At 36.0% G+C, this 16,362-nt stretch overlaps 1 pseudogene; it reads right to left on the bottom strand.

Annotated features, from left to right (window-relative positions):
- Nucleotides 1–4,328: 4,328 nt before the first annotated feature.
- LOC132162304 (ferritin-like catalase Nec2) lies at nt 4,329–15,735 on the bottom strand (annotated as a pseudogene).
- Nucleotides 15,736–16,362: the final 627 nt, after the last annotated feature.

The following is a 16,362-nucleotide window of genomic DNA, read 5'->3' as shown; positions in this document are numbered from 1 at the left end:
AGTCTAATTAGCATTCATTATGTTAATTAGTCCATTTGCTTTGGAAAAATGTATTTTATAATATAAAAAAAAAAAGTTGAAGTGGATCAATATAAAAAAGCTTCAATTTTTAGCCCAAAAAACAAACATTTGGGTCCCAACAAAAAGTATTTGGTCCCTAAAATAACTCATTTTTAATAAGTTATTTTAGCCAAACAAAAAGTATTTGGGCTCTCAAAAGTAAAAAAAACTCATTTTTGGTTTTTGGCCCAACAAAATAAATCAATATAAAGCTCTCGGTTAAATCGGTTAACCGGTTTAACCGGACCGTTTAACCGTGTACCGTTTTAACCGAAATTATCGGTTAAAATTCTTATTGGTTCGGTATCGGTTAATAAACCGTTTAACCGAAAATTATCAGTTAATAACCGATAAGGTCCTTAACCGAACCGTTTTGACCGATACCCAGGCCTACCTGTAATGCTTGTATAACAAGCTGAGCATCCCCTTCTACCATCAGTTTTTGGAAACCCAATTCCTTACAAAAAATAAGTCCATGTAGCAACGACATAGCCTCTGCCACAGCAGGTTCGAAACAGCCCAATCTCGTGGTGCTCCGGGCTGCCATCACCGGGCCATTATGATCTCGTATTAGCACGCCTATCCCCGCATGTCCCTTCTGTTTGTCGCATGCAGCATCACAATTCAACTTGACCCACCCCACCGCTGGTGTCTTCCATTTCTCCTTAGTCACTGCAGAAGTTTCCTCTCGTCCCCGGTACAAAGATTGCAACTCCTCCACAGCTCTCTTGGCACCTAGTACCAGCATATTCGGGTGAGTGAATTTTCCTTCGTGTAGCCACGTGTTGCGTCTGAACCAAATTCTCTGGGCTGTAATGACAAAAACCTCCAAATCCTCCCCTTCACATTTTTTAAAGAAATGTTCGGCAACTTGTAAAAAATCTGGAGCATCAAAATTACTTTTTTTTGGAAAATTTTTGTACTAGCCCCCCACACGTCCTTTGGAGCAGTGCAGTCCCATAACACGTGATAGACCGTTTCCTTCTCCATACCACAAATTGGACATGATGGATCCTGAGTGATCTTGCGCTGAAACAAATTCTCCCGAGTGGGAAGAATATTATGGCAAGCTCGCCATATGGAATTCTTCCAAGAGTTTGGAATTTTCAGCTTCCAAAGCTCCTTCGAAATTTTGTTGCCTCCCACCTTCACTGAGCATTCCGCATGTTGAACAACTGCACGGTCTTTTGCCATATAATAGGCACTGCTTACCGAAAATGTGCCCCTTGCATTGCCTCTCCACACTTGCTTATCAGGCTGATTGATAGCACTTATTGGGATAGTTTGAATGACCCTTGCCTCCTCTGGATTGAAAACCTCCTCAATAAGACCCTTCTTCCACCACCATGTATCATGGTCAATAAGGTCCCTCACCAAGGCTCCCCTTTCCAGAATTTTTGGTGGGGATTGAACACAGTAGGTGGAAGGAGTTGGAAGCCACTTTTCTCCCTAGATGTGTACACTTTCTCCATTCCCATTCCGCCACACAAGGCCCTCTTTGATCAGTTCCCGGGTACCAATAATGCTCCTCCAAACAAAAGAGGGTTTATTACCCACTTGTGCTTCCAAAATGGTACACCTCAGATGGTATTTTGCCTTCATAATTTTCGCTATCAAGCTATCCTCCACACTCCATAATCTCCAACATTGTTTGGCAATGACAGCTTGGTTAAAACAATGGAGATCCCTGAAGCCCAGTCCGCTATGTGTCTTTGCCAATCCCTGTTATTCCAACTCATCCAATAAATTCCAGTTCCCTTTGCTTGGTGGCCCCACCAAAAATTTTGAATAAGAGAGTTGATTTCTACACAAAGAGCTTTTGGCAAAAGGAACACACTCATACTATACGTGAGAATAGCTTGAATGACCGCCTTCAATAAAATATCCTTACCCGCCTATGATAGGAATCGCAATTTCCAATCTTGTAGTTTCTTCCATACACGATCCTTAATTCCTTTAAAAGCTTTTGTCCTTGATTTTCCCACCAAGGCCGGTAAACCTAGATAAGTGTCATACCTTTGCGAAGATTGGATGCCCGTAATCTCCACAATCTGTCTCTGTACCTCCACACAGGTATTGCGGCTAATGAAAATAGCAGTTTTCATTAATTAGTCAAGAAACTAATTAATGAAGATACAAGGTGATGGAATGTCCCTCGAAAAGGAGATTTTCAATGAAGACAAGGCTGAAAGGATATGTAGTATGGCGATCAACCATAGTGCTCAAACTTATCAATTAATATGGATTGGTACGTTGATAGGAGCATTTTACGTGAAAAGTGCATACCATATGAAGAAAAATAGGACAAACTTATCAATTAATATGGATTGGTACGTTGATAGGAGAATTTTATGTGAAAAGTGCATACCATATGAAGAAAAATAGGACAAACTTATCAGTTAATATGGATTGGTACGTTGATAGGAGAATTTTATGTGAGAAGTGCATACTATATGAAGAAAAATAGGTGAAAGCTCAAGTGCCTCATTGTTTAGCAACGTGTTAAAGAGGTTTTGGAACCTAAGAGCATGTTTGGCAAACAAATTTTTGTTTTTGTTACTAAGAATTGTTTTCGAGAACAAAAACAAAAATTTGTTTTGTGTTTTTTTTTTTTATTATTATAAAAGCGTTTGGTAAACCGTTTCCAAAAGCATTTTTTTTTTTTTTTAAAATAGAAAACAATGGTTAAGGTGTTTGGCCAATTGTTTCAAAATAGTTTGGGATAATTACCTTTTTTTCCTCCATGAATTATCATGCATTATTAATATCTCCAATGAACTACCAACCTTATTGCCTGACCCTATTAGACTACCATTTTTTTCCTAAAACCCCAATTCCATCAGTCAAACTCGTTAAAAAAATTGAAATGACCTAAATATCCTAACTTTATAAACAAAAATTACATATAATACCCTTAAAATTAAACAAATTAAAAAATATATATCATTAATGTATCCGTACCAGGTTCAATAAAAAAAAAGAGTCAAAATTAAAAAATAAATAAAAATTACAACAAAAAATATTAAAATTAAAAAACACTTATAAATTAATTTACAAATGTAAAAAAGTCAATATAAGAAACTAAAAAACTGTTAAAAAAGACTTAAACTAAAAAGAATATATATATATAAATGAAAAATCAGTTAATGTGGTTGTCTAAATTAAAATTCCATCTGTGTGATATCAAAACTAAAATAATAATAATTCAGAGATTATTGGGATAGACCAAAATAACAATATACTCTTTGTAATCAAATTCCGTCAAAATACTTGATGGATTCTATTAGTGTATCATGTTATCATCAATAGAACGATGATACATGTCATTCTTAATTAAAAGTAAATAAATATATTAATTATATAAATATAAAAATTATTTTTAAAATAAAAAAATAAAAGGTTGGCAGCCACCCCAAAAGTGGTCAGGGTGGCCCCCTGCCACCCCCCGACCAATGGGGTGGCGTGTGGCCACCCCCGGCCACCCCTAAGGTGGGGGTGGCCTTCGGGTCACCATTGGTTTGGTTGGGGGTTGGCCATGTGCCAACCCCATGCCTAGGGCTGGCTCACGGGCCACCCCCAGCCAAATCTGGAAGTGGCCCGACAGCCACCCCACCTAAGGGGTGGCATGTGAACCACCCCAGGGTGGCCGAGGGTGGCCGCGAGCCACCCCCGTGAGCCGCCACCCCCGGCCACTTTTGGGTGGCTTGTTGGAACCGATAGCCACCTCTTATTTTTTTTTTAAAAAAATTAATTTAGAAATTTTATATATTTATATTTTTTGTTTTTTGAGGGTATTTCTGTCTTTTAATGAGATTTAACGTTTAAAAGAGAATATTCCATCCAATTTAATGAGTTTGACTGACAGAAGGAGGGGTTTTTGAGAATAAAATGGTAGTCTGATGGGGTCGGGTAGTATGGTTGGCAGTTCATGGGGAGAAATTGACAATGCGTGATAGTTCATGAGGGAAAAATATAATTTACCTCAAATAGTTTTCACTTATGAAGAAAATAGAAAACTGTTTGGTAGAAATTAAATTATGAACTCAATGCTTTATTTAATTCCCTAAGTCCAATTTCTCCAATTAACCAAGAACCTTTAGAATACACATGTCAATGTTGTGTAAGACATTTCTGTTTTTTAATGGCTCATAGCATTTTACAAAAGCTAGTGCCAATGATTTTATTGTAATATACATCCATCCACCTATCAATTGATTGGTACACCATAATACCATAATTAACATTCCAAACTTCGAGTCGAGAGGCTCCTAGGCTTTTGAAAGAAAGCTTCTTGCAATGTTCCCACCTCCACCATTAGGATAAAACCCGCCATGTTTATATTCGCTGCCACTTCCATATATTATTCTCAAGATCTCTGGTGGCGTCCGAGCATATGAACAGGAGTTAGAATCGGCGGAGAGAACGCTGTGCGTACTATTTTCTACTACAAGGGAGAGAGGTACTTTTATTCCTTCATCTTTGAAGCCACACATGCCTAGCTTGTTTTTGAGCTAGGAGATTTTGTTCGTAAATGTAGCTACAATCATGTTATATGGCAGCACCTTTTGGTCGGCTCTCTCATATAGTAATGTTCTTATACCCGCATCCTGTCTTGACTCCACACCCAAAAGTGACGCCACCAACAACAAATAAGGAGTATTGATTAGTTATAGGGTGATACTTGCATGGTTGAAAGAAAATGATTTAAGCCTTAGGTGTAAATAGTAATTTAGGTCTAGACAGGTAAGCCACACAAGGGTTGTCTTATAATTGTTTGCCTCATCAATCATTACCATTCTTCACCACTTAGAATATAATTAAATAATTAAATAATTAAATCAACTATTTTTTTATTAGCTTAAGTTTTTACTAATTTAATAGGACTGGTATAAGTTCTTACGCTTTGAGAAGTTTCGTTGGTAAGGCTTGGAATGATGCCAACATAACCCATGAGTCCTACATAAGGGATCGCATAAGATGCTAAGAGCTAGTGGACTGTGTCCAAGTAAGGGTCGAATGGAGGGTTCAATTTGAAACCAACTGCTTTGTCAAATAGGTTTGCAAAACTTTGAGGGGTAAGATCTAATTGTGCCCTCGAAATTCCTCCTATTTTTGTTATTATATCCCTGCAAAATTGTTGTCAATTTATTAAATATTTTTTATGTGCCAAAAATTAAAGAAAAATGGAGGTAAATACGAGTAAGTAAATGAATATAAATGAATATATTTTTTATTTTCTATAGGACTTGAGATGACCAACTTCCTGATATGTGAATTCCTCAATGATCTGGCCAACTATATGGTCAACATTGGCCTTCTTAGCACCGATGGGAGGTGGACCACTGCCAGCAAAAGTCGGAGCGATAGTGTCAAGTCCTCTACCAAGTGCACCATACAGGAAAAACTCAGCTTCAAGGAATTCAAGGTTAAAAGCAAATTGAATCCGATTAGTATCATTGGCCACAATTGGCCCACAATTGGGAGAACCCGTCACTTGGTTAAGTGTCAATGAAATAAGAAAGATAAAGACAAAGAAGAAAGTGCAGGCCAATTGGGTGAATGAGATATGTTTAGTATTTGAGTTGGAATTATTAGAATTAGACTATTCAATATTTACCAAAAGAAAAGTTTGTTGGACTAGAAAAATTTGAAATGAAAAAAACATTACAAACTAAACATGTCAAGATATTATAAATTTGAAATAAAAAGAAAAAATCAGTTAACTTCTAATTAACGTGAGGTGAAACAATTATTATATTTGAGAGAAATTGAAACATGGTGTTTGTTTGGTGAATGACTTGATGCGCGAATGAAGGACATTCTTCTTATCTGTATTTATTCAATAATGATATAATTTTGTTTATGAGTTCTGTAAGAAAAAAAAAAAAAAAATAGAAGAACTCAAAGAGTTGGAAAAGTCCATATATATATATATATATCTCCTCAAACTTTCATCTAATTGAAAATGTCATCCCTCAAATTTTCAATGGGGACAATGTCCTCCCAAACTATCTTAAAATGTCCCCCAAGGCCCGCAAAAAGACAAAAATGAGCATACAAATTTTTCAATAAGACAAAAATATGCTATAAATTCAAAAAAAAAAAAAAAAATTTAGATTAAAAAAAACGGAAATAATTTTTATTCTTAGAAAAACATTTTTTTTTTTAAAAGAAAATTTTTAAATTTGTCTACACCCTAGATTTTTAATTTTTTTAAGTTTTTTTTTTATTAAATGTATTTTCGTCATTGGGGAGAATATTGTCAATTGTGTGAAAGTTTAAGGAAGCCACGTTTACTTTCTCAAAGTAGAAACTGGGAATCAAGATGTGAGAAAATAGAGCACTTTGCTTCCTTTGGTATTTATACATGGAAAAAATTCATTTTCTAAACATGTGATCAAAAAATGATCCTATCTATCTAGGGTTTACTCCATTACATTCATCAACTAAGTACTTTCAGGTTGGCCCAAACCAGTGGGCCCAACGTTCTAACCTAAACTGATGGGGTTAGATTGGGTAAACCCCACGACTCGTCGGTTTGTCAGTAGCAATTCTTGAATTTCGATAAGGCTAGGCTCACAAACCTGACTTGAACGAATATATATTAGACAAAAAATTATATTATTTCAAATTATGAGGACCTTCGAACAAGTAGGCGAGGTCTCGGTTCTACACTTATGAGTGTTGAATCATCACTTATCCCTAAAGCTTTTGGGATAATTGGTGATTTAACCTGGTATTAGAGTTAAAGGTCTTGATTTTGAACATTGACTCTATCATTCACCCCCATTTCAATTAAATATTGCACGTGCTAGATCTTATCTATTAAAAGGGAATTTAAGCCTACTGTGAGGGATAGTGTTAAAAGTATTTGATTAAACGATTAAATTTACTTTTTCCTAACAGCTTAAGCTTTTGGGATAACTAATGATTTAATAATGAGCACCTTCAATCAAACCAATCGAGGCTCTCGGTGCTAAATGTTAAAAACTTTGTTTTATCATTGCAAAAAATTGACATGTTTACGTTGTTTCTTAAACAATGGGAATGACGAAATGAACGACGTAAATCAGTTTACATTATTTGGTCATTTTCGTTTGAGATGGGTGGTGATATATGGGGAAAAGAAAATTACGTCATTTAAATGCCAAACAAAAATAATTGATGTATTTTAGTGTTAAAAAACGTAAGAAAGTTTACACGGTTTAGTTAAATGACGCATTTGTATTTACGTTGTTTCATTGAAACAATGTCATGATTTATGTCTTTCTAGCTTAAACCTCGATTATTCCAATTACTCCTAACCGTATTATCTTTACTCCATTTATCAAAATCGCCATCTGGTTTGACAAAACCTTTTTCAACAGTAATCCATATATTATCATTAAGTCCTTTCAAGTAGGCTCTCATTCGAACCTTCCAATGAGTATAGTCATTACCATTGAATAAGAGGTCATAGAACATGTTCAAGACGTGAGTCAAACATTAACGAACCCACCATGATACTAATTGAAAGAATACGAGAATCATGTTCTACCTCTAACCACCAAATAAATAGTTCATATTATACAATCAAGTAATTAGACATGCACAACAGAAATTTAAAGCATCACAATCACAACACCAAAACTTGTTGACGAAGTGAAAAACCCTTTGAACCAATCAAAGGGAAAAACCACTTCGAGGCAGCCAAACCCGAAAAATAACTATATGAATATTTAGATTATAGATAGTAGAAAATACTCAACCCTTTAGAGCCTCTAGACTCTGTAAGAGCAACAAGCTCCTTGTAGCAATGGGAACCGTTGTGTATTGTGGAATGAAGATGAACTAACCAAGAGAAAGGACAGCCCAAAGCTTTCACCACATCCCCTCTTGTAAAACCAACTCTCGAGACACACAGCTCGGAGAAAAACTTTTAAAACTGTTCACAGAAAAATTTCTCAAAAAGCCTGCTTTGAACAGTAACATGAAAAACCTTTTATAGGGAAACCATTTTATTCTTTGCGTCTTAATGTGACTTATTTCTCATTAAGACGTGATGAACAAAACTTCATAGATTCGAGATCTGAAACTGTCCACGTCTTAACGTGAAAAGAGTGCCGTCATGATGAGACCTTTGAGTATGATTTTCTGTGATACTCACTCCATCACTCAAATAAAATGCATCTTAGGGATTTTGCATGCATATAATTGGACAATACACTATCACACATATATGCCATGAAAGAATATAAGTGTATATGTACATTGTTCTATAATAATAATCAAAACATTATTCGATCAATTGGAGTTTTGGACATTATTTTCAACATGAACATTTGAGCCTAACCTCTAGTGCGAACATTCGATTAGGGACCACACCAAACGTTTGATCTGCAACCCTAGAACTGTCGTTCGATAACAATCTGAAAAACAATTTTAACCCATTATCTAACTTTTTAGCTTTATGCACGCCCCTCCTGCTATAAATTCCACCCCTTCTTCGCCCAGACTTTATCATTTACACCAAAAATCATAATCCTAGAGTGAGAATGAGATTTTAAAGAGCGAAGGAGGAGATTTCATAATGATCTTATGATTTTTATGCTTCTCACAAGTTTTAGAGTGCCATGATGAGTTTGTGTTATTATTCTCTTTAAAAAATAAAAGGTTTTTTCGAACATTTTAAAACAAATATTGTTTTCTTAGGCTTGCATGATATTATAGTTTGCTATGTTTGTATGAACTTAATAAGAGCCTAGGATGCGATTTGTTACGTATATGAGCTTTGCATGCATTTTGGCATTTTTACTGAACGTTCCTTGCAGTCTGACCAAACGTTTGACCTTGAGTTCGAACGTTCGACCTTGAGTTTGAACGTTCGACCATAAGTCAAAACGTTCAAAAATTGTCCAAAATTGGTGAAATTAGGGTTTTGTGATCTTCTAGCTAGTTTGCTTTTCGGTTAAGACCATATGTGTTTATAATAAGTTCTCTGGCACTACGCGTAACGATAAACTATGTTTCATTATAGTAGGGACTCGAAATGTCAGAGGATTTGAGCGAGCTTACAAGGTAAGTAAATACTTACAAATGCTCTCCATAAAAACGTGTGATATGTCAATTGATTGAGCATGCATATGTTACGAGCATAAACTTGACTCTATGGTCAATATATGTGTGTTCTATGGGCATTGGGTCTAATGGTTGTTCGTGACCGGCGCAACCATGTTTGATTGGCGGGTCACTACAGGATGTACGTCATTAATAGCGTGGGCCACCCGAGGTTAGACTCGGTCGGGCTGCTAGTGTTACGGATGGTAGCGTGCAATATTCGGGGCACTAATATTGTATTACAGGTCCCTTGGGATAGCATTAACCATTCTAAGAATAAGTAATATCTCAGGTAGATCATGCATGATAATTTTGACCTAATTATAACTTTAGTTTGTTTGCAACAAAACTTAAAGGTAATTGTCGCTGAGATTATACCTATACTTCTTATAAACTAAAACTATGCTTTTATGGTGTAATGGCAAAGGCAACCCCTAATATGTTGCAAAAATACACGTTTACTTCTGCATTAAAATCTGAGCTCGTTTCATACTCAACTGTAAGATTTACTTACTAAGTCTTAGACTCAGACAGTAATTGCAGCTTCTTAGGTTATCTGTTTTAAGCTGAATTTCTTAAGGGAAGAAGCTAGAAGTCGGTTTTCAAATACCAGGTTTGATTAGAATCATTATTTTGGTTAGAAACTCTAAGTTTATGATTGATGGTAACACTTGCATAACTTATGATTTTTAGATATCTCAAATCTGTCACTTTCACCCTATACATACATTTACTTTGAGTATGTTATACGGTTGATCCTTTGAGTCAGTTACTAATTAATTGAACTGGAGGAATTGCCAATAACCCTACCAAAAAGGTTTAGTCCAATTTTGAGGGTTTTGCAAGGCGTGACTGTCATTCGTGGATGGTTGCATTGGTCACTTTAGCCAATGGATCCAAGGCAACCCTAACATTTCTAAATTTGATAGGGTTAAATTGTATAGTTTAGTATGCACGTGCCACATATTTCTTTCACGATAACGTTTTGCATTATTTAACAAAAGTTGTCATGTCACATGAGCACGTCATTTCATTTCCATACATGTAAAATAGCACTAAGAGTCACATAATCGCAATATTCGAACATTATGATCGTTCAATCATTCATTGCAATGTTCAAACATTATGACTGTTTGATTAGTTCTTGGATGTTTGAACGTTCTCTAGACATGAACTCTAAAACTTCACACTGTCCTACCTTTAACCAATCTAGCACGTTCCAAGGCCCGAGTAAATTTCCTAATACCATCCTAAGCACAAATCAATCCTTAAACCAAAACCTAAACACCAAAGTCCAAACCTTTTTACCAAAGATCCAACATTTCTTAGAAAAGATAAGCCTTTTCCCTTAAAACAACTCAAATGCACATAGATATAAACACTTTAATCAGTAGTATATATACTCTTAAACAAAGTGAAAAATGAGGTAGTTCATACCATCCTCAAACTCCAACTATCTAACCCTATAATCATCATTAATCCACAATAAATCACATACACGCTCCCTTAATCTCGTTTGTCATCCTCCTTTAACTCATTTTTCACCATATACCCCAAAGTCTCTAGAAGCTTAAGTTTTTTCATAGAGGAGACCTTCACCTCTACCATTCTCACACAGAGAAATGTTACACAAGCTCTCAAGTTTACACTCTCAAATGCTTACTCCTTGACATGACAGTGAAATTAACATTGGATTTTCGATAGGTCGCCATTAAATTTAGGATCCCATGGTGATTTCATTGCCACATTAGGAAGTAAGCATTTGAAAGTGTAACTTGGGAATTTGTTTAGCATTTCTCTTCTCACCAAATGCGCATAAAACCCATTAACCAAATGCACTCACACACCACATAAATATCGAGATAGTAGATTCATGTAACATAAATCATTTGAAACTTAAAAGAGGAGTGTTAGGATCTTACCTATAACGCCACAATGAAATTAATAACTGATAATTGACTCCATGGTTTGCATCCTAACCTTATTCCTTTCGAAGTAAGACTCAGGTATCTCATTCTTTCTGAAGAGAGATTGCAGCAGAAGACTTTGACTAAAGGACAAATATAGCAATAATTTATAAGCACAATCATAACAACCAGAGTGAAACTGAAAGCATCATAACAAAGATAGGTCTCCAAATGTCAGTCAACGACCGGTCATTGAATTATATTACACATCACTACCAATTGTTTTGAATAAATTAAGGCATACATAACTAAATAAAGCATAAAGATGATCTTGAGCGTCTCTAGACAATAGATTCGTCAGCATCCCACATCGACTTGTGTCATACAAGGTTCAAGTCCTAAAAAATGATCCTAAGTTCTTCATAATGACTAGATGTCTCCCCGGATCCATCCTTAGATAGCCTAGCTAAGTAGCGCAATTATACATAATAGAGGGGAAAGAATACAAGGGTAAGTCTAATGACATAGTGAGTAAAAATGCAAACGATATACATGTCATTAAAATAATGAACTCAGTTGTTGATAAATCACATATAACATTATGAAGTGACAGTCTATCATGAATGTAATATAGATATAATATATGTCGTAATATGAGATTCAAGTTATAGTTCAAATTGTATGGTCTACCCGAGATATTACCAATTCTCAGTAGGGTTGGCGTTGTCCCGAAGGACTTGTAATACAATATCGGTGCTCCAGCTATTGTACGCTATGGTCTATAACACTAGGAGCCCGACCGAATCTAACCTTGGGTGGCCCACGCTACTAATGATGTTGTCCTATAGTGACCTGCCAATCAAATATGGTCACACCGGTCATGAAACAACCATTGAATCTAAGGTCTATATAACACATACACATTTGACCATAGAGTTAACATGTATGGTAAGCCCATGGCCATTATCTCGCATGTACCGGTGTACCATGTCTACGATGCAATTAATCTTATCCGTCTTTTACGTGCATGCTCTTACAAATCTCACCATGTTCATTATCTTGCTTAAGCAACACACGTTTTCGCAAAGTAGAGTTTATAATAGATCAAAACATATTTTATGAGAGTTATAAAGATGCATGTTTGGTACACATAAAAGAGTCCTACAACGCAAGAAAAATAACAAGAAGTATTCATGTGAGTTTGTACTCACTTGTGTCGTAAGGCTCCTCCAAATACTCCTCCAGGTGTTCCACACTCTCAAAACTTGTGAAAAGACCTATTATTAGTCCTAAATCTGAGCTAAAACGAGTCCTAGACCTAAAAATGTTCAAAACAGAGTTTCTGCCTGATGACCATCAAGCGTTTGGACAGGTTAGATCGAATGTTCGGCCTCGATCTTGAACGTTTAGCCAAAGAGGTGCAAACATTCACTTCTAGGCAAAAAACCCATTTCGAACCAAACAGCCTTCTAATCAATTTTGAGCAGGTTCTAAGATCACAATAAAGTTCCTAACATACTCCTAACCCAAAATAACATTTTCATGTAGAATAAAATACGTCCAACAAGAATGAAACGTTAACCAATGCTTAAACTAAGATTTGAACCTAAAACAATACCAGCAGCCCAAAACTAGTAACCAAGCTATGGAAAATACTTAACTAGCATAACAACTAGATAAAGAACAAGCTAAGTTAGGAAGGTTACCTCTCTAGAACTAGGATCTCCAAGAAACCTTCCTTCTCCTTCTCACAACTCACAAAACATTCAAGTAAGGTTTCTCTAGGGCTTAGAGGGTATAATGAGGCTTAGAAGGGCATAGGAAAGGGTATTTATAGGGTTGGAAAAGCTGAGGGCGTTGCTCTGATAATCCTGCAGGTCAGCGAACGTTTGGTGGTCCTAGGTCGAACGTTCAGTGTACTATTTGAATGGTGGTTCTAGTGTTGCAAGAAGAACACTTAGTCACTACCTAGTGGGTGAAAATTTAGTCAACGAACGTTCGGTGGTCCCCTCGCAAATGTTCGGTGTACTATTACCCAACAGGTCTAGGGTTGCAGAGAAAATGTTTAGTGGTCCCCCCTTTGAACGTTCATTGAGAACGCAGATCCCAGAAATCTTTCTCCCAGCAAACCCTAATGAACCGAGAAATCTTGCTAACCCTCCAACTAAGCTAAACGCAGTCTAGTATTTACCTAGGGCACTACATTACCCTTAAAGCTTGTTCAAAGCATACTCCCTTTCTCTTCTTCTCCTATCAAATTTCCTTCCATTTCTCTATTTCTCTCTCCTAGGGTTGCTTGTAAGGGTAAAAACCCGGTTGTGGTTATTGGCTAAAACTGCTAACCGCAACCGGGGCAACCAGATGGTCAAATTAGAAAATCGGAATCGGTAACCGGTTCATTAAAAAATTTGTCCTATTTTGGGTACTAAGCCTACTTTTTGGGCTTAATTTAATTTAATTTTTTTTTTGCCCTTTTAAAAAAACAATTAGGGCCCTTTTGACCCTTTTTCAAATCCTGAATATATCCTCACTATAATTAACTCATTCTTTCAGAAAAATCATTCTTAATGAATAGAGTGTATATACCAAAAGAATATTTGGAATAAGGAACAAGATTTTATAGCTTATCCAGTTGTGTATCTTCAAACATCATGGCTTGAGTTGACAGTTTTTCTAGGTAATCTGTTAAGCATTGGATTACAAATGTTTGTTTTCTACCTAGTCAAAAAAGATGAAAACAAGTATTGTATAATTGCAAGCAAAGTAGATACTAAAGGCAACAACAAAAGAAGAATCATATTATGGAAGTGTTGTAAAATTAAATGGATGGTGCAAAAATTCTTATTGATGCTAAATAATATTAATCCGAACAATTAACAATAAGATAAATAAAATACAATCAATAAAAATAGAGCAAGGAAAAATCTCACAAAGTTATAGAATCACGCAAGAGCGTTGTCCTTAAATGTTGATTTCGTGCCTCCCGGAGTGTATAACTCAATACGATCAAATCTCTTGATACACAACCTCCTAGGATTAGACTATAGTATCTACCTTCGTTAAGGACACACTTCCAAGCAACGAAGAACAAATGAACAACCCTTTGATCAATGAGAATGAGTGACTAAAAGCCATATCGAAAGAAAACCAAGTTTAATGGCTGAAAAATTATTACACCAAGAGTTGTACGATTCTGAGCAAAAGAAGTGATATATCCAAATGCTCCTTGGTAGTTTTTTTATATAGAAAATGAGATGAATTAGTTTTTATAAAACCATTAAAACAAAATGAATGACCAATTGTAAGAAACGTAGGCTTCATACTTTTTTCTCCAAAGCTCTAGTTAATGACAAAACGGTATTAAAAATCATAAGTTAATTTTGATCATAAAACTCATAAAAGACGACTTGATGTCAAACGGTCAAAAGAGAAAACAAAAATCAATGAGAAATTTATAATCAATGTTTGTAACATCACAACAAGAACGGTTTTTTCTTTAGATTTTGTGAACATTGAAGATACAAATTATTAGGCACAAAACTTAATTAATTTATTAGACAAGGCAAAATTAATTAAAGAACCAACCATATATATATATATACACACACACACCCTGTTACTGGCTATAATTGGGCATTTGAAAATGCAAAAACTGGTAACTGCCCTGGGGTAGCTAGTTATATGTTACCAGCTGATAGTTGGTAGCTGGTTACTGGTTGGTAGTCGGTTATAACCGACCTACTTTACACCCCTAGTTGCTTGTTCGTAGTTTGAAGTTAGGAGGCACACACAATAGAGCCTTAACCCCAAAATCCCTTTTTTATAGTTTTAAAAGTGACATTTTTGTGTTCTAGGTCATTACCATTCAATTGCTTTACCACATCGTTTGATCATTGCACCAGACAACATCACACAATGTGTAGTAAAACAAGCATAAATTTTGCTAGAAGTCTTGAAATTGCGCATGTGACCCCATTATAGAAAGCTCAATTCGAAACACAATTCATGGACACCGTTCTAAGCTTGGTGGGTGTCATGTTAGGGATGAAAAAAATCCAATATTTTTTTTTTTTTTTTGAGATAGTGTTTCTAGTGTTTTCTGGCCCTTTAGAAAAATTACCTTAACTTTTGCACCATAATTGCTCCCATAATAATTTTCCTAATCATTCCTCTTTTTTTTTTTTGAAAGAATAACTAGTATTCATTAACTCAAAAAGATCCAAATAATAGATCACACAAAAAGAGGGGGGTGGTCGCTCTTTACAATATCACCAAGGCTAGGCGGGAAATTTTCCAACCAGGTAGACATAGTCACATGGGTGGAAGCCAACTTTGCTAACACATACGCAGCACCATTGGCCAACCTACAAACATGATGAAAACTAACTTCCTTGAAATCGGGCATTGCTTGTTTTACGCTTTCTACTATGTGTCAATAATTGCTAAGGCACGCTTCTGCCACCTCAATGGCTTTGATGACTTGTTGTGCATCACCCTCTAGTATAATCCTCTCAAAGCCGAGCTCCTTCCCAAACATAATTGCATGCATAGCAGCCAGCTCTTCTGCAATGGGAGGGTCAGTCTTGCAATTCTTCGTAATACTACGTGTAGCCACGCATGTGCCAAATGAATCTCTGTCAACTAGACCCAACCCTACGTGTCCTTCAGCCATGTTCATTGCTGCATCCTAATTCAACTTGATAAACTGGGTAGGTGGAGGTTGCCATTTAACAAGGCTTCGTTTCGGCTGATAAGCGCTGAATGTTGCACATTCAAGCCCCTTAATTTGCATATGTTAATTCCTTAGCATTGTTGTTTGTTTGATTTTTGTTTTGTTTTTGTGTTTTAAGGTTATAAATAAAGATGCAATTAATTCCATTGATTTTGGGCTTAAAAGCACACGTTGAGATGATTAAGCGTAGCCAATCATAACAGAGGACTTATATGTTGTGGTTAAGTTTAATCAAATAAAGGAAGGGATTAATTCGGAATTTCTCAAATTGGAGTGAAAATCGGATTGGATTCAATTTTGGATTCTGCATATGTCTCGGTATTTTGGCCATAACTTTCAGCTCAAATATCCGATTGAGGTGATTCAAGCGGCACTGGAAAGCTAACTAAAATTTCTACAAATCATTGTGAAATAGCATTTTCCTAATTCGGAGCGCCGCATTGCTAAAATCGCCCCGCAAGATAGGAATGCAATTCTGGGCGAATCCTATTCCGATTTGGACTTAGGTTTTCTTTATCCTAATTGGACTTGGACTTAAATCTCCGAAATTTATAGGATTACTAGGGC

The sequence above is a fragment of the Corylus avellana genome, chromosome ca9 (assembly GCF_901000735.1).
Source record: "Corylus avellana chromosome ca9, CavTom2PMs-1.0".
Taxonomy (NCBI): domain Eukaryota; kingdom Viridiplantae; phylum Streptophyta; class Magnoliopsida; order Fagales; family Betulaceae; genus Corylus; species Corylus avellana.
The sequence above is the reverse complement of the archived record's forward strand: the minus strand, read 5'-3'. Positions and strand labels throughout refer to the sequence as shown.